The sequence below is a fragment of the Lagopus muta genome, chromosome 4 (assembly GCF_023343835.1).
Source record: "Lagopus muta isolate bLagMut1 chromosome 4, bLagMut1 primary, whole genome shotgun sequence".
In the NCBI taxonomy this organism is placed as follows: domain Eukaryota; kingdom Metazoa; phylum Chordata; class Aves; order Galliformes; family Phasianidae; genus Lagopus; species Lagopus muta.
Window position 1 is genome coordinate 65,169,655 of NC_064436.1, and position 26,617 is coordinate 65,196,271.

Sequence of the window (26,617 nt, forward strand, 5' to 3'; positions counted from 1 at the left end):
TTGGTTTTGCTTTTTTTTTCTTCTTTTTTTTCTTTTTTTTTACTTCATTTTTTTCCCCTCCATGTCTGAAATATTATACAAGGAGTGAAGTTCTTGTGGCATTAACACATGAGTCGCAAAATGGTCCAGAAAATAAATATTATAAAAAACATGTCATCCAAATCAAATACTGTACGAATAAAGGAAAGTAGAGAGTTTACAATTGTGGTTCAAGGTTTTACATGCAAGGTAGCTCAGAAGTTAGCCAAAAACATGTCAGATGGATGTAAAAAGAAAGGGAAATGTGTTAAGTATCTTCCACTGGGGAGATCTCAAGTCCACCTTCAGTTACAATCTTGGAGGTCAAGTTCCCAACCGGTTATCAATCGGGCAATGGAAACAGGCTCAGGTCCTGCTCTTGCTTCAACAACATTCACCTGGGAAAAAGGCAGAAGATCTGTTATAGCCTGAGAAAGCAGGAAGCTGGCCCAAGGACCTGCAAGCAAAATCTTGAGAAGTATACTGCATTAGTTGGAGCCTTTAGGTTTCCTTATATTTGGCAAAAAATGCTGCTACTGACTGTTGGCTCATGGTTCTTAACTTTCTAATTGCCCTAACTGCGAAATTGCACTGTGCAATCCCTCAACAATTATGAAAGTTAGCAACAGTTTGAAATGACAGAAACGACATGAATATAATTTCAGCATTGTCTGGAAAAGGCATGGAAGTCAATAAATACCAGAGTTCAGACTCTTACAGCTATATGAACTTTCCTGTGCTGTGCATCACCTCTATGATGGAATGATAGAATTGCAATAGTAGTGTGACTGTATGCTTGTGTAGAAAAAAGCCCTCAATACAACTTATGTGGTAGAAGAGGACAAACAAAACTACTCTGAAACTCATAAGTTTTACATGCATTTTGTTGCATGCAGCTGTAAAACCCCAGCACTGCACTGATGCATCCACACTCTCTTTGTACTCTGATTCAGAATGGCTGTGAGTAGTTACAGCTGGTGTGCCTCAATTTCCTGAGGAAACTATGATACATCATCTCCATGCAATGGCTGACAGCCTTCAGCTGTCTGTCACTCTTTGGAGGTGTGATGTGGGTTGGAGGGCTGTTTTCTCCTCTTATTTCCTGTGCACACTGTGATAACTGCATGTGACTTTAGTGAAGGGTGCAATCAATAAAAGCACTGGTTACGTAAAAATTCTTTGTGGAACAACTCCACCAAAATGCACAGTTCTAAGTATTCACTAAGTAGTGTAAACAGTTTTAATCCAGTAGTTTATACCAAAGAGCTAATGTTGGCTATTGGTACCTAACTGAAGGGTTTTCAGCTGTTTTCAGTATAACAGTGAAGTATTACCAAGACTGACACAGAGCAGTCTGAAGTTGGTAATCCAGGACAGCTTACATGAACAGATTGTTTTCAGGGTGTAGATCTGGTCAGCTGTCTGACATTTTAATATATATTAATGTTTTCAATAATTTGAATTATTTTAAATGGAATGTTTAAAAAGATAATAATAAATACTTCATTTGTGCAGCAAGCTGTAGCTGCTCTGCCATAGGTCTACTTTCCATAAGACTTTTCAGAAAACTGCACTGTTTTGACCTCTGTGACTGGCAACCAAGAGTAAAAGCTGTAGTTTAGGAGAGCAAACAGACACAAGTGGCACAGGCTGCCCAGAGAGCTGTGTGTGCCCCGTATCTGGAGGTGCTCAAGGCTGGGTTGGATGGGGCCCTGGGCAGCCTGAGCTGGTGAGGGGCAGTCAGCCACAGCAGCAACTGGATAATCTTTGAGGTCCCATCCAACTTAAGCCATTCTATGGTTCAATGGCCTTAAAGGAGCCATAGAAAGATACAGAACCAAGTGTCAGCTTTTGTGTTGTATTCCATTAAGGCCAAAAGAAAGGCTGAACATGGATTATTTAGATAGCTGACCAGCTTCACTGTGAAATAACATCATGAATGAACAGAAGCTAGTTTGTTTTCATTATGCTTTCATGTTAGGGCTCTTTAAGGGATTGTATAGGATCCTCTGCATCTAGCAAGCTTATTATGGGTCTATTTTTAAATAGATAGTTACATGTTATGGGTATTAAATAGGATGGCCACATCAGTGAATTCCATCTTAAATATTAGTGAAGCATTTATGCTTGTTGTGCTTCTAAAATCCAGAGCAAGACCCTTAATCTTAGTTACTTTATTGACAGTCTCTGCCAGTGAAACCAGTTCTGTAGAAGTTAGGATTAATTTACATCATGTCAAAGTTATCAAAACTGTGGAGAAGCATTTTTCATTTAACCATCTATGGAAAAATCAGTGCATTCCTCTTTCCATCTTCTGAGGAACCTACAAATTATTGGTTTAGGCATTTATAAAGATAGCTCAGTGTGTGGGATTTTCTAATGAGCCCTACCGAATTCTAGTTTGTGTTTCCTTTGGTGAAGTGAACATGCATATCCCCAGGTAGGCAAACTGCATAGACCCTGTTCAGCTTGAAGAATTTAGCAGTCCTGAAAGGCTTAAGCATTCCTAGAAAAGTTTGGATTCCCTTCCAAATTGTAATTACAGTTTTAAATAGTATAAGGGTTTCCGGGATGTACTGTATCCAGAAGAGTTCTTCTGTTTATCAGCTTAACACTTACTCTTTGAGCAATAAAGAGGGCAAACCCTAGGAAAAAAGAAAGGGAAAGGGAAAGGGAAAGGGAAAGGGAAAGGGAAAGGGAAAGGGAAAGGGAAAGGGAAAGGGAAAGGGAAAGGGAAAGGGAAAGGGAAAGGGAAAGGGAAAGGGAAAGGGAAAGGGAAAGGAAGGGAGGGAGAGAGGGAGGAAGGAAGGGAAGGAGGGAAGGAGGGAAGGAGGGAGGGAGGGAGGGAGGGAGGGAGGGAGGGAGGGAGGGAAGGAAGGAAGGAAGGAAGGAAGGAAGGAAGGAAGGAAGGAAGGAAGGAAGGAAGGAAGGAAGGAAGGAAGGAAGGAAGGAAGGAAGGAAGGAAGGAAGGAAGGAAGTTAAAGAATTTGCAGTTAATTGCAGTTAAAGAATTTCTGTATCAGCCAAAAAGATCTATTAAAAACTTGAGGAATTTCTGATGAATAAAATATTATACTGCAAATATTTGCTTTCCTTTAATCTGGCACTGTTCCTGCTCTGAATCTATTGACAATATGAATGGAAAGACATGTTATCTTTTCTATCTGTGTTTCAGGATTTTGGTCTAGTTTCTTTACAGAACATGTTACAGCAGCAGTGCCCTGAAGAACATCATTTGATACTTTGGTAGATGTGGAACAGTGCATCCGCTCTCTTTCTGTGAAGAATACATTTGTGGTGGACACGGATCTCAGCAATTACCAGACAAATCTGTGTGGTCCCAGCTTTCCTTATCTTTCACCTTAGTTTCATACACACTTCCGTGTCAGACAGCATTTTGTCAGACTGCCCCTCTGCTGCCATCTGTCACACAGCAACAAAATGTAACAGAATACCAGTGGAAAGGTTCAATCCCTACTGCCATTATCTGCCACTGACATAATGGGCCAATTGAATAAAATAGGAGGCATTACTTTTGGAGCAACCTTTGTACTTGACTCATCTCTCATTTCAGTTGCACTTTTACCACTCTGGGTTTCTCTTGCAGACTGTAGATTGCTCTGAGCTTGTCCCACCTTGGTAAGTATTGTGGTTAGCCTCAATACTACTGATGTGCACTATGCTTTTTCCTCTGGACAACAACATCCAGCTCATGAGAAGAGAGCTGTACAGTCCGAGTTCTCTCCTGTTCTACCACTGTCAAAACTTAACCTTAAAGGGCTCATAGATCATGTTGTTTGCGTGAAATGCATATGTCCCTTGAGAGGCTGCGTGCGTATCTCACAGCCACGCGAACCAGGAGTAATCTCTCTTCCTGGAAATTACTGTCTTTTACACTGCTGCAATAAACCAAGGGTTGGCTACTGTGTTCTCCCCAGTCATCATGTTAATTCCAGCACATACTTGTATGTTCTCTGCAGTAAAATTAGAGAAAAGAACATCTGGCAAACAATTGATGTTGTCCATTGGCACCGATTTCACACTCAGGATATTTAAAACAAATGTTCTGGTACCATTGAGATCTTGACATGTTTATGTTTAGCTCATCGGGTCAGCTGAAATTGCCTGTGTTCACAGCGATCTTTGATGAGGGATGCTTTGAGTTGCAGATTATTTGGATTATTCTCAGCATGGGGTACAACTCAAAGCTCCTTAGCAGCGTGACTCTCATAACAGTGACATAACCCAACAGCAGGTACCCTGACCTGCCAGCACGCACATCACTCCCAGGGAACTGGTGTAGCTAAACACAAAGTTTGTGTACTAGTGGAGAAACAGGAGTCACCCTCAACAAATCTGTGGGTTTTTTTTTAAGGGCTGAAAGAACTCTGTGGTATGTTGTGAGTTTCTGCTTCATTGTACCCAGATTTTGTTTGGAAATGGACCACATCTCCAGAGGTGATAACATTTCCTTTATTCTTATCCCCTTCTCAGCTGGAGATGGACACATGCAGTTTGGTTTGGCATCCTTTGTTCCAGCTCTGCATTTTAAAGTAGAGTGGAGATGTTACAGTGATGAGCTAGGCAATGGAGTCCCTAGAAGACTCTTAGCTTGTGCAAATGGGCATTTCTGCCCCGTCAAGTCAGTAGCAGATGCGTACAGGGAAATGTGAAAGAAAAATAAAAGGGATGAGGATGCCTTTGACTGAGAATTGATATTCTCCATAATACAAAGACAGGTGACTGCACAGAATCATAGAATGACATAATGGATTAGGTTGGAAGGGACCTTGAAGTTCATTCTCTCCCAGCCCTTTGCTGTGGGCTGTGTTGCTCCATACTAAATTAGGTTCACATGGCCCCATCCAACCTGGCCTCCAGCACTTCCAGGGATGCGGCATGCACAGCTCACCAGGCAGCCTGTGCCTCACCAACCTCTGAGAAAAGAATTTCTTCCTAACATCTAACATAATCTTCCCCCAATTCTTCACCAGGAATAAACACTTTCCTGTTACTGGACATATTTCACCCCCCATCTCTTTTTATTTCATCTTCAAGCACCAAACACTTCCAGCAGATCCAGGTGACCCAGGTAGGGTCACATCTTCCATCACAATAGTAGGGAGTACAGGTTAATTTCTGCCTTTGAACAAACTGTCATATGACATCTTTTTCATCCATTTCTGTCCTTATTCTAAATGTTCAGTTGGGCCTGGTTTTCTAGATGAGAGTGACAACACTTGAGGGTAGGTTTACCTTCTTCTTCTCCTTTTTTTTTTTTTTTTGACTTAACTGGAATAATTTCTCCATTCATGGAAGACCAAGACAGTTTTGGTAGGCTTGTGGATGCCACAACCCAAGGAAACAACACATTCAGCCAGCCAGGATCCCATCAGTGGATCCGTATTTCACCAAAACATGAAAATCTGATCAAATTCAAACACTTCAGAAAACATACTGATTTTGTCAGCACTTCGGTTTGAGAAAACAGAAGGGAGGAACACTTTAAGCTATGCTGAAATGTGCTGTTTTAAAGTGTGGGTATTTTGGATTTGTTTTCATTTCAGAGAAACTTTTCTTGGTCATTTTAACATTGAATTGTTTCTTCTAAATTTGAGTTATTTCTCTAAAAAAAAAAAGAACAACAAAATCAGATGACAGCTGGTCTTTTAAGTTGAATGCTGAAGCTTGTGGGTTTAAGCTTATTAAAAAAAAAAAAAAAAAGATATCTGGATCAGTAGCAATCAGAATGTGTTTCAGCAGAGATCTACACAGCATCAAAAGCTTAGGCAATTCCTCTCGTCTCCCATCATCTGGGAGAAAGTGGACCTGCAAAGGACTCAAATAACAAATTAGTATGGAATCATTACGAGTAATTTGATTTATGAAATTAGATATTTCTGAACAAACAATAGATGCTGCTTGAACCCCCTTCTTTCCCACAGCTGTCAAACATAGTTGTATTTGTGAGGCCTGGGATAAAATTCAGTTCAATTTGTTGACAAAATCTTTTTGGAATCAAAGGAAGCAAATGTAGTGTGGATCCTGAAAGCTGATGATGAGCACACAAAATCCAAAGCTGACTGTAAGTCATTGGCACGGTAGGTGAGGCTGCTTAAAGCTGAACAGACACAGTACATTGGATATTTCCAACTCATTTTTTGTTATACTTCAACAGATCATTTGTGTTTGTCAAAGAGATGCACTGAAATACTTTTTTATACTGGATCTTATGTCAGATTTTTAATTCTCACTGAATTCTTTTACATCATAATTTGAAAAATTGAAAACTTTTCTTCAGTTTAAATATTTTCATCTAAAAGTGCTGGACAAAACACAGCTTTTACAAAAATCTGTTTACATTAACAACATTTAGTGACTTCTGAGTAATCATTTCTAAGCGATGAGTTCTATGTACTGCTTCTGATCATTCTTTCAGACTGCATTCTTTCAGACTGCATTTAGGGAAAATAGGCACAGTCATATCAACAGCAATAAAAAGGACGTATCTAATTCCTCTTACACCATCACAGTAAAATCAGTCCTGAATAATAACATCACAGAGAGGTAATTGTACAATCCTATACAGCATGGCATGGGAGCAAAACACAGAAAAAGTTGATTGACTCTCAGAAATGTCTGGTTTCATTACCAAACACACACAAAAAAGTCATTGTTAGAGAAGTCCAAAAAGAAGCAGCCGGTTGTGTGTCAGCCCGTTAACTCTGTATTAATGAGCAATTAAAGTGTGTTCACATGGATAAAAGTAAAGGTGATTAGGAGTGAAAACTTGTCATGCTCCAGAAGGAATTTTGTTTTGGTTCCTAAAAGGAACTGGTTGCTTGCTTATGAACACACAGAGGATCAGAGAAAAATCAGATTCACTATGTATTTTAATTAATGAATCGAGTTTTTGTTTAACCAAATGAAAGAAAAGCTGTAATTTAATTGATTGCATGAAAGTTGGACAATCCAATCTCATCAAGACTAATTGCTTTCCAGTTAATGCTGGAAATGACCACCGCTTTGCAGGGCTGAGCTCAGTGGTTAATACAGCTGTTGCAAGGAGCTGCCATTTAGGGAGGACAGAATGGGGACAGGAGGCCACTGTTCATGAAATGAGCGTGGCAATCCTCTCAGTGTTTCTGCACTCAGTACAGAAAGAACAAGATGGATCTTATTACAAACGGAAATAACAGGATAACTCCAAAGAAACAAGGAAGCTCAGTGGAAAGAGATGAGATTTGGAGGTGGGGAATGGATACCTTTGGGAGTTCATACATCCACATGGGAGCAGCATGCAGGGCAACAGAGGGTGCCATTGTGCTCCTCCTGCAGGGTGGGTGAGGGTAGTTTTCCCCGTGAGCTCGAAGATCTAGCAGATAAAACACAATCAGATTGATTTATTTATAAATCTCCAAGAAGCTTCGTTTGCACAGCAGGCTTGGCAATACAAGCAGAAGGACAAGTGACCAAAGCACATTTTCCTTCCCAGCTTCATTTGCATTCCATCCATTAATTTCTTGATCTGTCAGTCTGCATGCTCCCAGCTAAGCCCTGTCTCTTCCCACTCCCCAGTGCTTTGGCACCGGAATATTTCCCTACAAATCTACTCTAGCTTGTGGTCCAGCAGATCAAAGTGCTCAGTTATTGGCAGCACTTGTTTATAGTAAAAAATGCCATAGCTTCATACCCAGATTTAGCACTTGCCTCTTAGTGCTGTAGAAAAGGGACATTTTTAGATACAAGATGCTCATTCCTAGCTCTCAAGTTGTCAGAATTTTAATTTGTAATGTTCTTATGAACAGAGAAGGCTATTTTTGGTCAGGATGAAGGCCTGTGATGGACCAAAGCTAATAAAACCCTTTACTTTATTACAAGGAATATAAAAAAAGTAGTCCTAATTAATTAAATATTTTTGAGCTCTCCTAAACTTTCCTAAAATAGCTATCTGTGTAAGGGAAGGGGCATAATCTGAATGCATGACGAGGAGGCACAGTTTTCACGGCACTCCTTTAGCTGCCTGCATTATTCATACCACTTGCTATGTGCCAAGCCCAAGGTCTGTCTGATAAAACCTCTTCCCCCCACTGCCATCTATGCCTTACCCAGATGTCATAGTCAAGCACTTGTAAACTCCATGCAGCATTCGCTTCACACAGCAGAAGACACTTGGTGAGTAAAATCACGGATGCCCTTTAAGTCACCGTAAAGCAGGCTGAGGTCTTAAAAGCTTAAGAGGAGAAGCTGAGCTGTACAAATGTTGGTGTAAAAGCTCTGTTGTACAAACAGGAGCTGCGTTCCAAAGATGCTGCCACCTTGGATTTCACTAAAAGCAACACCTCCCCCCTTGCTGAATTATGAGGCCTGTGAATCCTCAAGACAAATGACCTTTATTTTGAGTCTGTACTTCACAAGCCACCACATGTGGTGAAACACCCCACCAGGCTAAGGAAGAGCTTTCTGCAGATTCACGAGTTCTGCAGGCTCAGCATCCTTACTTCCTCCAGAGCACAGATAATGTGTTGTCACAACACAAATCTACGTATTTGAATTTCCATTTCTTGGTGGGACATTGACACAGGTTGCCCAGGGAGGTGGTGGAGTCAGCTGTACAAGAACTGCAGAGATGTGGCACTGAGGGATGTGGGCACGGAGAGGATGGGTTGATGTTAGGGGTAGATGATCCTAGAAGTCTTTTCCAGCCTTAATGATTCTACGAATTTTTGAATAAACGTTTGGGTTTCTGTCTGTGAAAGAAAGACAGTGCAGCCCTACATCCAATTACCTATCTGTGGAATAGGAACACCAGCAGCACTCTGGTGGAAGTGGAAAAGGATGTCATACTGGACGCTCTGAGGCTGTAACAAAAAGACTAGCTAATTTTCTAACTAACACTGCAGTTTTGTCTCTAGAGATTTTTCTGATCAGAGATATGTGCTTGGGGAACAAAGCTGTTCGCTATGCTAGTTGTTCCTGCTCTATATCATTACTGCCGTAATGGTGAAATGGTACAAATACCAATTTGTACCTATTTGTGCAGACCGATCTGGAAATATTGGTTCCCTTGAGTTTTGCTTTGAAGGTGAAGACGATCAGACTTGTAACATAAATGTCTCAGGGAGAAATAGCATTATACCATGCGAGAAAGTCCAAAATAAATGCAAGAAGGATCCCAGATTGTCAATGGCTTGGAAATAGGTTGAAAGTTTAGTTGCAGATAGCCAGAGAATTTTCCGGGCATCCCAGCTGGTTCCTCTGCTTCCTGGGAAGCTGCTTTTGTCCCCTCTGAGCCTCGTCTGCCTGCTACGTTATACAAGCTCTTAGTACATCCCACATCTCTCCACCACTCCGTGGGTTCCATACCCGAGGTTCCAAGCACTGTCTGCTCCCACCAACCTGAAGCTCCTGTAGGGAACTGATGATTTTGCCCTCCTTCTCAGTATCTCCTTGTCCAATCTTCCTGAAGGGAAAAAAATCATATAAAACAATACCATCTGCTACAGGATGTTGTATTAGCAGAGTGGGATTTTCAGTAGAGCTTAGCATGTGGCCTGAAGCACGTGGTGAAACTCCCTTCGTTACAGAGGGAGCAGACACAGCCTCATGCCAAAAATCACTAGGTATATACCTAAGGTGAACCTTAAACCCATAAACTCCTTCAGAACAGACTCTAATGGCTGGGACAAATGAAAAAGGAGTATTTAGCTTCAGTTCACAAGGAACACAGTAGTGGAGGGTATCCACACACACTGCCTGCTTTCTTAGCAACCTGCAATATGCTAGGCTAATAACCAAACTGTACAAATGACCATTGCCACAGCACCTTCAGGCTGGCAATGTGAAATCCACTGTAAAGGAATAACTATGCTTTTCCTCTTGATCTTGTACAAAATTTGCCCCATTGTAGGGAAACTGTGAATCTGTCTCCTGAAATTCGTAGGAGCTGTCATGAGCAGCCAGGTTTTCCTTTGGAACAAAGTAAATTCCCCCGTTCAGACCTTCAAAAGTTTGTGTCTAACGTTGCCAACCTCTCCCTTCCTTACCTGCCTTTGATGGTAAGCCAGGTATTGTTTGGATGACTTATATGCCCATTTCTTTTCTCTTTACCATTGAAATGCCACCAGCTATAACGGGACAGCTTTTTTTTTTTTTTTTTTAACCCAACCACACTGTTTGTGTCAAGACTGACAATTTCAGTCATTTCCCCTTCCATGAATTCTGTGGAATTTATGCTCATAGATGCTCCCTGCAAATATGGTGGTAACAGTAAGTCACCACAGTGCCTCTGAGCTAGCAGCAGGGACAACCGTGCAAGAATGAAGGGTGGCATCTGCTGGGATATTTATCAGATCTGGAGGCTGGTGGCCCTGCCTGCAGCAGAGGAGTTGGAGCTTGATGGTTCCTTCCAACCCACACTATTCTATGATTCTATGAATCTATGTGCATCTAAATGAGACTTGAGCACCTCCTGCTTTCCACCTGCAGCTAGGAATCAGTTAAGATATGAATTCCCAAAATTTATTCATTCTAAGTGTTTACACATTGTGGTCTTAGAATTTGCTACCTTTGTTTTTATGACAAGGTCAAACCTTTGAATTTCTATCGTATGCAAAATTCTGACATTTTGGTCTTTTCTATTCTCAGGCAGAACTGAAAGGAAATGAACAGAAATTCCAGTAAAAAAAAGTTAATGCCCATCACCCGAGCCATCTCCTTTTGAATATAACTGAATGGGTTTTGTCAAACTGTTTTTTTTCCCCCTCTTCCTATCGAAATGGAGCACATATATCTTTTAAAGTTGTCCTATTCTCATGGAATATTTCTTTCTTGGGCAAAACTGTTATTTTGACAAAACACACACACACACACACACACACACATACAAAAACAACAACAACAAAAAAACACCAACACAAAACACCACCACAACCACCCAACAATCTACAAGCATTTAGTCGAAAGTTAGATTGTAACTGTAGCGTTTTCCTGCCTGATTTTTGCCACATGTGTGAACTCAGAGACATGGAGACTCATTTTCCACTCTAAAAGTCTTTTTGACATAGCAACCATTTTGCCACAAAAATATCTTGCAGTAATAACATAAGGCCAAGCACTGATTTGAGACCTCAGCACCTCCTGACCTGGTAACAAAGGACTCTTTAGTGAGTCTTTCCTGACAGAAGGGTTTATGGGCTCGGAAACAGTTGACTATGGCCAAGATGATTGTATATTTTCACCTACAGAATTGTGCCTTCACTTGAAACTCTAACACTTAACACTATGATTAGTCTGCTGTGCCGTGTCCATCCTATGATCTAGAATGCCACAAAACCCCAAACAAAATGGTGTATTGCTTATTCTGTGAGAAATGCTATATATAATCAGAGACACTCTCCAGAAAGGGCTGCTATCAGTCTGTGCAAAAGTCCTCCCAGAAGTTCTCTAGCCCTTATAAGAATATCTGGGAGAGAAAAGTGGTCAGAAAAAAACCCAAAAAACTATGGCATGGGCTAATTTCACAGCACTACCCACCCTTAGAGTCTACTCGTACTAACACTAAAACAGAATCATATTAATTGACATGACAAACATGCTAAAGGACATGCAAACAGTCATCACTTATCTTTTTAGTGGCATGCTACACTTCTGCACACTCATCTGAAATGAGCCCAGCAGGATGCTGTTTTTGAGTGCACATATAACATAGTTAAGAGTTAATCTCATGATTCAAAAACTGCATCTTCATTCAACCTGCTGGCCTACATCAATGCTACATCACCTTCTGAGCTATGCGGGATGAATTGTTGGCCACTGCAGTACCAGGCTACAAGGTACAAACCGGTGCCCGAACATTGCTGCCTGGGGCAGAGGTTTATTACTTGTTCTGTGGCACCTGCCAGCATCTTACCACGAGCTTCCATTCTAAATTTATGAATAGGTACTTAGGCACAGCACACAGGCATTATACATGATCTTCAGCATAAAAAAGGATCATGCCCTTATCAGTTTTCTATAGTAATTTGCTAAATGTCACTGCCCTTACCCAGGTTTCATTCTGCAGAGCCCTAGCCCTGCCTGCTAAAGGCAGTCTGTCCTTCCCCTTGCACTCATGAGTGTTTGCTCTGTCATGAGATCGTCTGAATGCTGGATGTTTGATAGGCCAATTAGCTGCCTGAGTAAATATTTTTACTTGCTCTCATTGAATGCTAAAGCCAATGTTTCAACTGAAAATAGCTTGGGCTAAGTATCGCTTGTTTTAAATGAATTTTAGAGCAAATTCTCTTTGTGGACTCCTGGATTAGTGCTCCTATGCTTTTAAAAGTACACCATGCAATATCACAGAGAAATAACATTTTAACCACTTGAACTACTACACTTTAGACTCACCTGTTTTTGGAAGGCTATCCTAAATTTTTCATGGAAAAGGGAAAATACAACAATCCAAGAAATAGTGATACAGGTCTATTGCTGACAAATTTGAGTATATGTCTTAAGTGTCTGGTTATAGTTACTGTCTACTTTGCTGCAGCCCAAAGAGTCTTTATACAAAAAAGAATATTAATAAATTGTAGACTAGTTCTTATTCAAGAACATTTGGAAGATAAAAGAGTTTTGTAAATAACAAAGGTAAAATGCTACTTTGGATGATGAGCTACTTCTGACATTGCTTGATGTAATAACTTAACATGGATCTTTTTGAAATATGGCTCTTATTACCATTCATATAGAGGACACTTTTCTTGATTCAGCTGTGAAAAAAATCCAACTTACAGATAGCCCATATATTAGTACAACTTCTTTCACACATTACTACAGCATAATATATTTGGCTGCACTTGCTTCAAACAGGCCCATTTTACCCATATGGTCTGGCTTTATTATTTCTTGCTCCCATCTGTTTTAAGTTATCATTCTTGAGCTACAGTTTTCAAGAGATGCTCCCCAGCTACATGCACAAAGGCTGTTTCTGAAAGAAAATGTGAAGAACAGGTGACTTCTACACTGATTCACATCTGTGCAAGGTTCATTGAGGTCAGTGTAGCCTATTGATGTAGATTTTGGCTTGACAGTCTGTAAAACCCTGTTTTGCCTGCATGGTCTGTGCTACAAAACCCTAGAGGTCTGGTTTGGAAATCCTTGATTCCCACGAATACTCCTGCTGATGAGCAGTGTCTTAGAAGAAGTTGTCTTTCATTTTCACGTTCTCATTCAATTCTTTCCCCACCAGGTTTGTGAGTAATCACTACATCCTCCATGCTGGAGAACTAAAACAACATCCCTTGCCCAAAACTTCGCCATGCTTAGCAAATAGGTTTAAAAGTCAAAATCTAGATGAGATTTGCTTGTCTTCACTAATATTTTGTTGAGTCAGGATGGGCAGGGAAGCTTGGAGAGCAAAACCAGCCCCCAAGACCATCTCCTACCACCCAGCCCTACTCCATGCTCGCTGGGTGGTCAGACCTTCGAAGCCACTTCCTTGTTAGGAAGTCCATAATCTTCTCCTTTCTTGTTCTCTCCTGAAACTTGATGTTCCCAACATAGTGAAGCCATTTGACATTACTGATCCCTCCTAAACACCTGCTATCAAATGCATCAAATCTTTTCTTGTCAGCTTGCGTAATGCCCCAGGTCTTTGCAGCATCAAGCAAAACTGATACCACACAGCTGTTGTAGAGCCTTATTTTTTGTTTTGCAGACATGTCACTACCCCATACTTTTGCCCTTGAATTTATTTACATTGATCTTTACCTTCTACTGGTCAAGCTTAAAATGACATCAGACAAAATCCAGACAGAGTGGTCCAGAGCACTGGGAAAGGAAATAAAACAGAAAATTTGAATGCTGCCATGACTGCAACTCATGTCAAAGAGGAAGGGCAAAGCCATTATTTCTTTTCCTCAATAAACCCAAAGCCATTATTTAATCAAAAGCTTTGGTGCTTTTTTCTAGTGAAAATCTCAAAGTCTAGGGTTTTTTTTTTTCCCCCCCCTTTAAGGTGATCACTGATATTTGAGCTCACCGAAGAGGAGCCAAATGATCTGGCAATTCTTGTTAATGGATAAAAAAAAATTTTGTTAACAGATTATATTTATGAAACCCCTTAAAAAAGAAGAACAGAAGGCATCTTCTGAATCTTAGACAATTCAGTATGAAGAATGGATTTTCTTTTTCAAAAAGGGAAAAGTCGTATTACTGAGTTTGCTGGTTAAATTCTGCATCAAAATCTGTAAAGATACAACATAGAGAAAAAAATGAAAGTAAAAATCTCTGTATGTAATTGTTTTCATTTGTCCAAATGTCAGCTTCAGTAACAATCCTAACAACATCTTTTTGCTGTTTACAGAAGTCACATAGACAGTGTGAAAGAGAACAGACATCAGACTATGCCATTGATTTTTAAATTAACCTTTCCTAATTTGTTATGTCTTCTTTTAACACTTCCTTTGTTTATGTCAGCATAGAATAGAAAAATGTGTATTTCCATTGATTTTAACAGTGAATATGAAAAAAAATTCAAAATAAACAGAAAAATATCTTCCGAAAAAGGCTGTAGCTGTGTAGAATATATTTTCTTTATAGAGAAATCCCCAGAAGCGTTTATACAGTGTACAATCAGACTATGCCAGCCCAGGTAGAGCACTGCATATTCTGTAAAGATAAAAATGATGTTTCAAAACAGAGAAAACTTCCTGCCTTAAATTCCAAAATCCTAAGTAAATGAATACAATATGATCTAGACATAAAAACCATATATTAAGCATAAACCATAAGCATAAACCATTAAATAAATCTAGCCTACTCTTCAGTATGGAAAAGAACATTAATCATATGAACAGTATGTATTTTTTTTTAAACCAACATGTAATATAATTATCTTGTTATATTCTATTATCGTAGATAGAATTGCATTTCAATAAAGCATTATTGAAAATAACTATTGATATATAAAATAATAATTTTCACACAATTCATAAGTATTAGATAACTATATTTCTTATTATAGCATGCACTACAAATAATATTCAATATATTACAGGTAGGACTGTATTGTTCAGTTTACAATGCAACTTCTCTGGCAATTAACACTAATTTTTTTGTATGTCTTGATTTTTCTTCTTCATTACAAGTGATATAAACATAAAAATATCAAATATAAAAGACTGATTGTACCTGTAATTCTGTAACTGATGTCTCTAAACTCATATTCCATGTGGGTCCTGAAATTATTATTATTTTTTCTTTCAAAGGAAAATGTTAACACATGAGTGAGGCACAAATCAATTACTACATTCAGTAATTCAGCACATAAAAAAAAGTTCCAGCCAAGGTAGGTTTTTTTTTTTTTTTTAAAAAAATCACTACCCATTCCAAATATTGCCTTTTTATATTCTGTTATTTCATATCTAAGGAAATATGAAAATCAACATAAATAATTGGATCCTCAGCATGCCTTTAAAATGCCCATTTCAAAAGTGAGACACTTTAACTGCATAATGAAGAAGTGAAACCAAGATGAAAAGAGTTTCAGTCTGTTCCATAAAACTTTTCTGGAACAACAGAAGAGCTTTAAAATCAAATACTGAATTTTTATGGTCACTTTTACATTTTGGGTCCAGATTAATAGAGGAAGAACAGATTCCTAATGATTCTTGGAATAAAATCTCCCCATAATTTAGTTTTGGAACAGTTCTTGTGGCTTTTTTCCCCCTGCAGGAGAACAATTGTTGTCACCCAAACTCAAAGCTTTTCTTTCTTTCTCAAGTCTATAACAAAAAAATTGTCACCATCAGAATTTGCAAAAATGTGTTCAGATATTTGAATTGCAATTTAAAAAGCAAATGATCTCCGGTGATAATTTTAATTTTAGTGTGTCATATAATCCAAGCACACATCCCACTTACGTCCCACTTCAGTTGAATTATGCTTTGAACCCTATGGTAGCGCAGCACTGAGAAAGCATTTTACAAGCTTTAAGGCACGGGGTGGGCACTGTACAGAACCTGTCCTTTTATAGCAAGAATGACATCAGATAAAGGTGACTTTCAACCTTTTTTTTTTTTGCCAAGTTGTTGTATGAACATAAAAAGGCCAATTCACAGTCAGCCTATATTTGTCTGAGGTCACTATTTCTGGGTACTGAGGGGCCAAGTTCAGGGCAGCAAGGTTACCTGCATAAAGATAAAGCAGAGGTGGTTTCACTAGAAGTATTAACGACATGCAATGTGATCTTGTTTCTCTTAACTATGAGGGTTTGGATTTTATTTTAATTTTTTTAGCTTATTCATGTATTTATTTTTTTATGGGAGTATGTTGAGTTTTTTTTTCCCCTTAAATTCTAGCTCTTTGAATGTAATAAATATGAATGGCAGGTCCCCATCCCATCTAAAATGCAATGCAAGCTGCAAGTTTCCCTTTGCTTAGGAAAAGATCCTAGCATCTAATACAGCTGCAAACTAGCTCAGACTTGGTAGAAAAGGCTGCAGATAAAGGAGATGGATCTCATTCAAAAATGTGAGAAGATGCAAGGGACAGCAACACAATGAAAGTGACATAGAGGGTCACAAGAAAGTCACCGCAGTCTCTGACCTCCAAGTCAGTCTCTGACCTTGGAGGAAGATTAAGCTGAAATAATTGTTCCACCAGTAAGATGAAGATGTTGGACCTGAGAGCATGAATTTCCATGAGCCCCAGCATGTTCACACCTGGTTTTCCATCAGACAAACTTCAGTTTCTTGAAGATGTGAGTTTGGAAATACCACTGCTACCTGCTTTTGTGGCATTATGACATCTTTGGTTTCAAAAGCCAAACCCCACAAGCTGAGCAGTTGCTCATGGGGAACTTTCCAGGAGTTCTTGTCTCTGGACCCAAAGTGGCCAAGACCAAGTAACAATTAATTCTTGCTGAAATTCTCATCCATTATTTTGCCCTACTTGTAAAGAATGAGTTCAAGGACCTTGTGGTGTAATATAACTCTTAACAGACACTTTGAGTGGTCTGGGGAGTGACGTGCTTTGGAGAAGCTCGGAGAGCTAGATGCAGATTAATGGGATTATAAACTATGGCACCAAAATCTCAATTCTCAATCCAATATTGTTTTCTTCCATATGAATAACATCAGATGACCACAGAATAATAGAATGGTTGCACGGGAAGGGGCCTCAATGATCATCTAGTTCCAACTCTCCGCCACAGGCAGGGTTGCCGACCACTAAATCAAAATACCAAGTACCAAATCCAACCCAGCCTTGAATACCTCCATGGACTTCAGGCAGAAAACACTCAAAAAAGTAAAATCCAACTCTGCCATGTTTCAAATAGATAAGACTTTTTCTTGCCTCTACCTCAACTAGGAATATAACTCTTTTTATGTATGTACTCATGATTTCCAGAGGGAGCTCCCATGAAATCTCAGTCTGCAGGAGAGCATAGTGAATGGATTGCAAACAAAAATGGTAACAACTGGTCCTAAGCTGTGATGAAAATTTAATCTGAGAAAAAAAAAAATGGAACAAAAAAATTGTGCACAAAAAATGCCACCAGGATAAAGCAGCTTGGTGCACCAACACTCTCACCTAGACTATAGTTTAACTTGCTTTAGGAATGGAGATCTCCAGCTCAGTGTGTAAACTTTCCCCAAAGCCTGTAATCATCAGTAACCTTTCCCTATGCCAAAGATATCTGCAAGAACTGAATCTCAGTAATGCTCAAAAAAAAAAAAAAACACCAAACAAAAAAATCACATTAAAGCACAGCTGAGAGAGGGATAGAAATTGACTGCTGTCCTAGATGGAGAAGAAAACTCCGAGATCTGAATTGGCAGATTTAGTGGTGTTGCTCACAAATGCAAGAAACAACAGGGTTGGAAGGGGTTGCTGAAGGCAAGACAGAGCAATTACATTGCGAGTTTTGCCCTTCAGACCTTACCTAGGTGGACAGAATCATTAACAACAATTAACATCCCATTTCCAGGCACGGACTGTAAAACTACGAGGGTAATCACTGACTCAAAGCTGAAGTAACATTTAAAGTCTGTTTTACTGCATGTCCAAGTCAAACAAACCAGATCTGAGTTTCTGCAGATGCTCAGTGGTCTCATGTGCTGTTTCTGAGCAACAGGGAGGCTGTTATACAAACAATTTTCAACAGCTCCAGCAGGGCAAAACCGTGGTTTATTCAAACACTTTCTGAATGGTGACTAATTGCACGCTGCCTCCCTGCTTATTTATTATTTTGCATTAGGTGACCCTGTTACCAGTGCAGCTTTGCATAGAGAACATCAAAGGGAGAGTCAGAAGTTATCGAAGCGTTCTTATCTTTTGTAGCCAACACAGCTTCCCATCCGTTTTGCATTTTGTGGATTTTAACACATTAAACAACTCACTGTGGTTCAGAAAAGCTTTTCTGGAGCCTGCCTGGTTGGCGCACGCTCTGCTTCATGCCCTGCTCCCCTCAAATAGTTGAGTAACTTTGCACATCTGAATACCCCCATTGACCCAGAGGGAATATCAGAGTGGGTAAGCGTCTGCAAGACGCAGATCCAGCATACAAAGTGAGCTGAGGAGTAGAAGCCAAAAGGGGTCAGAGAGGAGGAAGGACATGATAAAAACACCGAGTAGTGAACAACACTGGGCCGTGAGATCAGGTGTTACTATTTAACTTCTCATAATAAAACAATAAGGAACTTCTTGAGGCACAAGTAAGATAACACACTGAAAAATGACAGAAGGAAATACTGATATTTAATCAAGGCTCATAATTCTCCTGTGCAGCTCTTGCTTATGTTGAAAAGTAATTCCTGCTGGAAAGGAATCAAGAAATACAACAAGGGAACTATTGTACCTCTTCCTAACTGTGCAAGAACGAGAGCTTCACTGGCTGATTATGCAAGGAAAAAGGTACAGCAACAATCATGGGAGAATTCCTCAGCACAGACTGAGGAACATGCTGCAAAAAAACGACTGACACTGATTTTAGACTTCAGGTAATATCTACCACAGCTTAAAAACAAAACAGTGCGAAGATGACGTGCTCTCCTCTTCAGTAAGGGGTGAGAAAAGAGGCAGCTGAGAAAAAGAGGTTTACTCTTTGGGATGGAAATTATTTTGAAGCAGAGAACTATGTGGTTATATATCTGCATAGCAATCCTGCACACCAGTACAAATACATATATATAATCCAGAAAAGGATGGCTAAAAAAAAAAAAATACTGTTTCTTGGGGGGAAATAGTACTGTTGGAGATGCACATACTTCAGAGTATCACTTCTCATTCAGAGTTCAAATGCAATTGCTTGGATTTGATACACAGCAAAATGAGCCCTTCCATTAATTCAGACCAGCATGAGGACGCAGGCACGACTTGGTCTTGGTTTTGGCATTGTGCCCTGATCTGAGTAAATGTGACTGACTGGTATTCTACAAAAATACAGTTTCCTGGATGTGGGGTGACTTGCATTAACTAGCTGACCCATTGCAATCCACTTGCCCTCATTACAGGGGATGAAATGCAAATGTTCTGAAGGAACAACTACCAGTAAACCAGCATGGCTCATGCATCCCAAAACACTGCACTCTTGAGTTAAAATTCAAAAATCCCAACTCCTTCCTTCACCCTCCCTCAACCTGAACAACTTTCATAATAGCAGCACTGAGGAGCTAATGAAACATGGGGCTTTGAGTGGAGTGTGAGGTTTTGATTTGAGCAGTATCTGAGCGCCTGTCAGCTGGAGCTGATGAGCGCCCAGATCTGCAGCTCTCGGCTTGAGCAGATGCAACAGGAGCAGCACAAGGGGAGAGCACAGAAAGCAGCAGCTGTGCAGCAGGGAAAAGTGCCTGTTCATCTGAACTGAAATGTACAGCTTCCTGAATTTGACCAACACCTGGAGAAGGAAGTTTGGGATATATGTGGGACAGCCCCACAGTGCTGGATGATGGCACTTCTATGAAAGGCTGCAAAACAGGACACAAAATGCTGTTTCAGGGTTACCTTTGTATTCTGTGTGCCTTAAGGAGCTCTGGTGCAGGAGACGCTGAACATCTTCTCACCGAGTCCTCAGGGTTCAGCACAGCACGGAAAATTCACATCCTTCTGCTTATTTCTCCCTGAATATCTGCACTACTCCCTCTTAGCTGCAATCCGTGCCAGTAGCCAGCTTAGGTAAGAAACTGCCGCTTTCTGCACATTAACACAGCTCCCCACAGCCCTCATCAGCACACACAAGTCACACCAAGCCTCGTGTTACCTCTTCATGTCTTTGTTCAGTGTGACTTGTTTTAAACACCACTACTGCGTTTCTGAAGGTTGCGCTGTCACTTCACTATTTAACACTGAGCTCAGGCATGTAATATTCTCTCACGTATTCCCACATTGTCTGAGATGGTTCAGAACCTTTCACTTAAGTTCTCCATTATTTTATCAATCCAGCATCTCAGACATCTCCAGGAGGCTGAAATTATACAATTAGGACGTCCATTGGTGATATTCTCCCCCCCCTCGATCTCTCCTGCTGCTCTCATAACTTCTTGCAGCTCGTTTTATTTTGTTTTTTTTTCTTTCCTTTTTCATCTGCTTTGCAGAGCTCAAATAATTTCCTTCTCCAAATGTTAGTGCACAGCTAACTTCATTAGCTGCCTTTTGGGTAATGAAATGCAAACTATGATCACTTATCGAGCCTAGTAATCAACGATAATTTGAATATAATGTGGCTTCAAAATTAATAGCCCTGAAACAAATAAGAATAATGGGCACTAAGGAAAATTACTGAAGTCAGAGCACAGCAGGCTTTCTTTAAACATGTCTTTAAAAATAAATTGCATATTAATAATTCTATTATTCAACAGGGGGCAAAAAAAAAAAAAAGCATATTTCCAAATTTATAGCACTCTGGAAAACCAGCATTATTTTTTAATACTATTTCTCACAGATCAGTTTAATGATGATACTGTAGGCTTTGTCTCACATTTAAGTAAAATGCTTATTTCATCCTGGAGACTGATGTTATTTTAACTTTAAGATTATCGTTGCTTACAAGGCTGTCATAGAGCAACATGAGCACTGGCAAATAGAAATACAGACCATCCCCCCTGTATGCTTAAAAATTAAGATTTTTTTTCTCCAGCACAAAAAAAAAACTTGTTTGTATTGACAAAGGAGCAAAGGACAGCGATCAGGGACACTAATGCTAACTGCTGCCTGAAGTCATAAACATCTGGTGGCTATTTTAATTGCATTGTGAACTAACCACAAAGTCTTCTACTAAAAGAATAGAAATATATCCCCTGTGCAATATCATATTTTAGGATTCCTCTCTTCTGAATCAATGTCAGACATGATTACAGGACAATGAAGTCTGTGTTTTCATCCTTGCATCTTCCTGAGAATGCTGTACAGGCTTACTGCAATTACACTGTTACACAAAGATTTGCATTCGCTCAGCAGAGAGTGCTTCAGGTTATTGTGAAAAGCACAGAGAGATAAACATCACGCTTGAAGCATGGTCATGTCTTTGCAAATGAAATAAACAGATTAGTACATATAGAAACATGGGATGTTAGAATGCACACATACAAAAGCACACAACTTAGTGCATCTACAAGTGTATATATACATGTATATTTACAGACACATAATCATACATATACATGCATATATGCATTTAGTAAGTAGCAATAGAACCTACCTACATTTGAATAAAAATTGTCGTTAATAAAATACTTGCATGAGTTGTACAGGGACCTTCTAAATGTCTCTGCTTCCTGGGAGACCAAATGACCTCTTTTTTACAGATACTAAGATCAAAGCTCTTGGTTTAGATACTCCAGCTGTCTCTCCCGTTGGCATCTGACATGCAACCCAGTCCATTTAAAATCAGGGGGCATGTAAACATTTTAACCCTTGGCAGCAGTATCTAACAAAGATGCTAGCAATAAATGGCCCGGGCCAAATCACATTTGGTGCCCTTCCTTTGAAGTCCATGCAGGCGCTGTACCCTATGGTTTTGACAAAGAGCCAAGTCCAAAAAAAGTATGTAGGCTCTTGAAGCTGGCTGGACATGGGCTTTGGGATGCAGGGTGGCTCCATGCAGCCAAGCTGCCGCCTCACAACTCGCTGCAGGCTTCTCTGCCTGACCTTGGAGGGTCTTTGCCCACAGCTAGGCCACACTCCACCAATTCAGCTTGAGAGGCAATTTTTGGCTTAAGCAGAAGGGCACCATGATCCCTTATCAAACACTTAGTGACGTGCACGTGGGTCACACGTACTGACTGAATTAGACACTGCATTTATTAAAATCATGTTTGTTTGTTTTAAAACGTTGCCACAGGAGGGTGCCATTTTTCTGTTTAAGCCCCCAGTTGGTCAAGTCCCTTGCTCAAAACTGTCACAGGTTCAAATCTCTCTTCAGAAGCACTAGAAAAGCAGGAGATGATGGATGTGTGCTTAGGAGAAGGGGTTTAGCATGCCTGTGTCCTTCCTTGCAAAGACAAGCCAGTTCCTTGAGGACAGGTGAGCAAACAACATCAAAATAAGACTATGAGTGAAGTACTTCTGGAGAGGACTTGGGCAGCCTGATCTTCTGGTTGGCAACCACAGCACAGACATTGGATCTAGATGATGTCTAAGGTCCCCTCTAATGCAAACTACTCTATGATTTCAGGATTCTATGAGCCTACAACTAAATGACTTCTAGTTCTCACTGGCAGGTTTGTTTCTGTTACACTGCTGGAAGAGAGATAGCAATAGAACTCCTGCACTCTTCCCCCATAGTGACTGAGTCTCTCACTCATCAATCCTTGAAGAAACAGTGCAAGCCCCATTCCATTGACTCCTGTATCTGGTGACCACAGTCTACAAAGGGGATGAGCTTCCTATCCAGATAAAGTATATCACATTGGTTTGTCTATGTTTTAAAGGCCATTCTTCCCACGCAGGGAGCCCAGGGAATTAATTTGAATTTCCAGTTTCACTTTGGGTTCAGATGCCTAAATACTTTGGCATCAAGGTACCCAAAGTGCCCCAGGGCACCTACACACAAACCAGCTCTGGTGGTTAGGCAGTGGAGGTGTGACACTTGTTATCAGAGGGGCAGAGCCAAACAAAAGGGCAGAAGCAGTCCTCACAGCAGCAACCCAGGAATTCTCCTTCTCCAACACGACTTAAGCTCACAAAGCAGTTTTGGTCATTGCACTACTTTCTCCTCTATGCTCACCCACAAACATTCAGAGGCTCCTCCAAGGTGGAAGCCACTTCACCCATGTGCATGGCTCCCCATAGCATGCTCTCTGCCATCCGGGCTGTAGTAAACAGCACTATTAAACTCACAGATACTCAAAGCTGTACTTAGAGATGCATTAGTAACTTTCAGCTCACATAATTATTTAAAGTGAATAGCTCTCACTATCAAATAAACCTTCTATTGGCATTGTAAGCACTGAAGAATGTATTTGCATCTAACATGTATTGCCAGTAATTGTGCAAGCATTTTATATCAATAAAGATCTCAGCAAATACAATCCGGAGAGGTCACGGAAAGGGGAAAATATAAAATAATGCTAATCTGAGGGTTTTTTCCCCCATTATCCTTTCTCATAGAATTTCAGCTATTATTGTGTCTTGCTAGATTTGCAGCTTTTAAATAAGTGCTAACTCAAAATTTACTGAGGCTTAATACTCATTTTAAAGTTACGCTTGTGCAAAAAGAGATAAAAACAATTTGTCTACCCCATTGTAGATTACAAACAAATGCATTTCAAGCATGATTTGCTTGTTAACTGACTGTAATTGTATCACTGCATTTATTTCCATTTCCATATGATGTTACCAAAAAAAAAAAAAAAAAAAAAAAAAAAAAATCAGCAGGGAGCGATTTCTAATAGAGCAAATGGAGGTAAAAGTGTTAAAACAAATCCTTTCCCAACTCTTTCTAGTTAATGCAGAGTTGTATACAAATGCTTTTAGTCAAGAAATTCAAGAAATCACCATAACTTTTGTGTGAGTGGTGCTACCTAACCAGAAAGACTGAAACCTGGATTCCAAGCGTACCAATCCTGCACTTCGCTATCAATTGCTGATATGGATCACTGGTCACAGCTCTAATTGACTGATTACACAAAAGCACTTTGCAAAAATCAAGACTAAGCTTCTGTAAAGTATGAGCTGCAGTTCCTAGCAACTGGTTCCAGCAGAGCTTCAAAGTTTGCATAAAGCCACCGAAATTGAATTTGCTGACTTAAAAGCAAAACTCGGGGGATTTGCTTTGGATATTTACAGACTCTGAAGGAATAATGAATAGAACTGGAACAGCCAGATGAAACAGTGATTGCCAGGGTATAAACTGAGCAGCAGTGTTTAAAAATATGTTTTGTGTCTGGCTTCAAGTGAAAAAAGGGATTTAGATCAGAATTGGTGTTAAGATTGGAAGATCAGATTTTGATTTGCCGATAGCAAAAGTCAGATGAATGTGGGGAAAAATAATAGCACAGAACAGCATGCTTCTGAAATATGATTTCATTGATAGGGCTGAGAGTTTGTTTTCCCTTCACCTATTTTCAAAACTAATCGAATTAACTGGTACTTCGTCTACCTACTTACACTGTAATCTCAAATCTAATTCTGTGAATGGCCTTGAGACATCTTTTCATCTGTTGCCTTGAAAACAGGAAGAAGAGCAGAGAAAGAGAAAGCATAACCAAAATACCAAGCAGTAATTAAAGACCTGCATACCAAACTGTTTCATTATCATGATTATTTAGAAATAAGCCGCCTCACTTTCAGCACGCACCATAATCTCAGGTGGCAAATGGTGCAATATCAGACCAGGAGTGTGGAATTTAGGTAATAAATTAGTCACATCAAGCATAATAAGATTTTGTGTTCTATTTCTGCAGCACCACATTATCCATTTTATGAAGTCTAGAGTATGTTTAAAGAGACCCTCACAGTTTTCACGGACATTTCAGCAGCTCAAGAACAGAAGCCATTATAACGTGCAACCTAATAAATTCTACAAAACCAGTGGGTTTTTCTTCTTCTCTATTTGAAATTCATAGAGGAGATAAATGAGTTAAAATAACAAGGAGGAAAATTACCTTCTTGTAAATCTTTGCTGACTTCTAGTTTATGGAAAAAGACAAATGTAATTTGGGACAGCAGATTTGTATTAAAATGTGACCCTTCACAACTGGAATATCCATAATGGGTGGCGGTTGAAAGATCTGTTTTATAACCCTGTCACTTCTTTAGCAGCCTCACATGCAATAATTTCTGCATTCAATTTCCTGTACATATGTACGACAGCTTTCCCAAGGGAACAGGGTTCCCCTGCAGCCCTCCTTTTCCCCCTCATCACTAGTCTTTTCTAGCTGTTGGAAGGGGGGGGGAAAAAAAAAAAAAAAAAAAAAAAAACACACAGAAAGGAAGAAAGACCCCATAAAAAGTGACACTTATTGTATTTATGAAGCAGTGAACAAGTTCATATTCTTTGCTATCAGTGAAATGGAAAAGGTCATGGCTGTGCCATAGCTCTGCCCTCTGAAGGGCTGCCTATCCTGGCAGTAGCTGGGTGGGAACATGAAATGCAGAATTCCTTTTTCCTCTTCCATATTTTCCACTTGGAGTAGAAGCCCAGGGAAAGGTTAATCCTGGCCTTGCAACTAGTGGAGGTAGTTCGGAACTGGCTATGACAAGAGGTGGTAAAGATGTCATCTAGCTTTAATATCATCGCAGTAGCCCATATTATAGCATACACTGCTTAACTGACAATTTATTATTTGGCATGGGAAATCATAAGGAAATCCTTTACTTAAAAATGGAAAGTGCTTTCAGCCTGTTTGATAGCTGACACTTCCTTGTCTATTGTTGTTGTATTTGCTGTATTCCAGCAGGAATGGCTGGAAGGAATTGGTAGTCCAGGTTATGTCCAGAGGACTGACCAGACAACTGATTAATCTCTTCTGGCTGTGTAATTCATTTACAGTCATAAAATTAAACCCACTATTGGACTACAAACAAATTTTAAGTACTGTTATCTCTGTTAACTAACGCTCCAGGCTTTTAGAGTTGGCTTTGGGTAGATAAGGAGCCTCAATGCTTTCAAGAAAACCATTTATGCCCAACACCAGATATTAGCATCAGCCTCACCAGCACTGGACTTTGAAGCATGTCTGTGTAGCACTTACAGACATGAGGTCATCTGTCTTGCAGTACATGACAATACTTCCACCTCACTACTGCCAGCACATTCCAGTTCATGAACATAGGTAGCATATGTATATTTAAACTCTGCACATCATGCATCTTCATATCTATATGTATGAAATCCAGAATGTTTACCAGCTATGAGTGTAAGTCTGGTTTTATAACTCTGAACTAAGACTAGATCTAGTTCATTTTTGTGGCAGACAGCATTCCTGTTTTTGGCATAATCGCTATAGGATTATAATGCAATGGAAAGTACAGCAGTAGGAGTAGGGTGGCACAATCCCAGGCTGCAGCAAATGAGAACAAGCCCAAATGCAGTAGCTATAGAAACAAAGGAAGAAAAACTACTTACCAATGGAAGATCTCTGGTAGGCAGGAGTCTCCAACAAGATAATCTCAT

The 26,617-nt window shown here is 39.8% G+C and overlaps 1 long non-coding RNA gene across 2 annotated transcripts; it reads right to left on the reverse strand.

Moving 5' to 3' along the window:
* LOC125692421 (uncharacterized) lies at positions 1 to 26,617 on the reverse strand. 2 transcript variants are annotated; one of them, XR_007376649.1, is made up of 5 exons: positions 26,570 to 26,617; positions 13,771 to 13,830; positions 9,418 to 9,481; positions 7,284 to 7,393; positions 1 to 416 (listed from the first exon to the last, which is right to left on the reverse strand). It is a non-coding gene; the product is annotated as an uncharacterized LOC125692421 (long non-coding RNA). The 2 variants fall into 2 exon arrangements; XR_007376650.1 differs by lacking the exon at positions 26,570 to 26,617 and adding an exon at positions 21,701 to 21,857.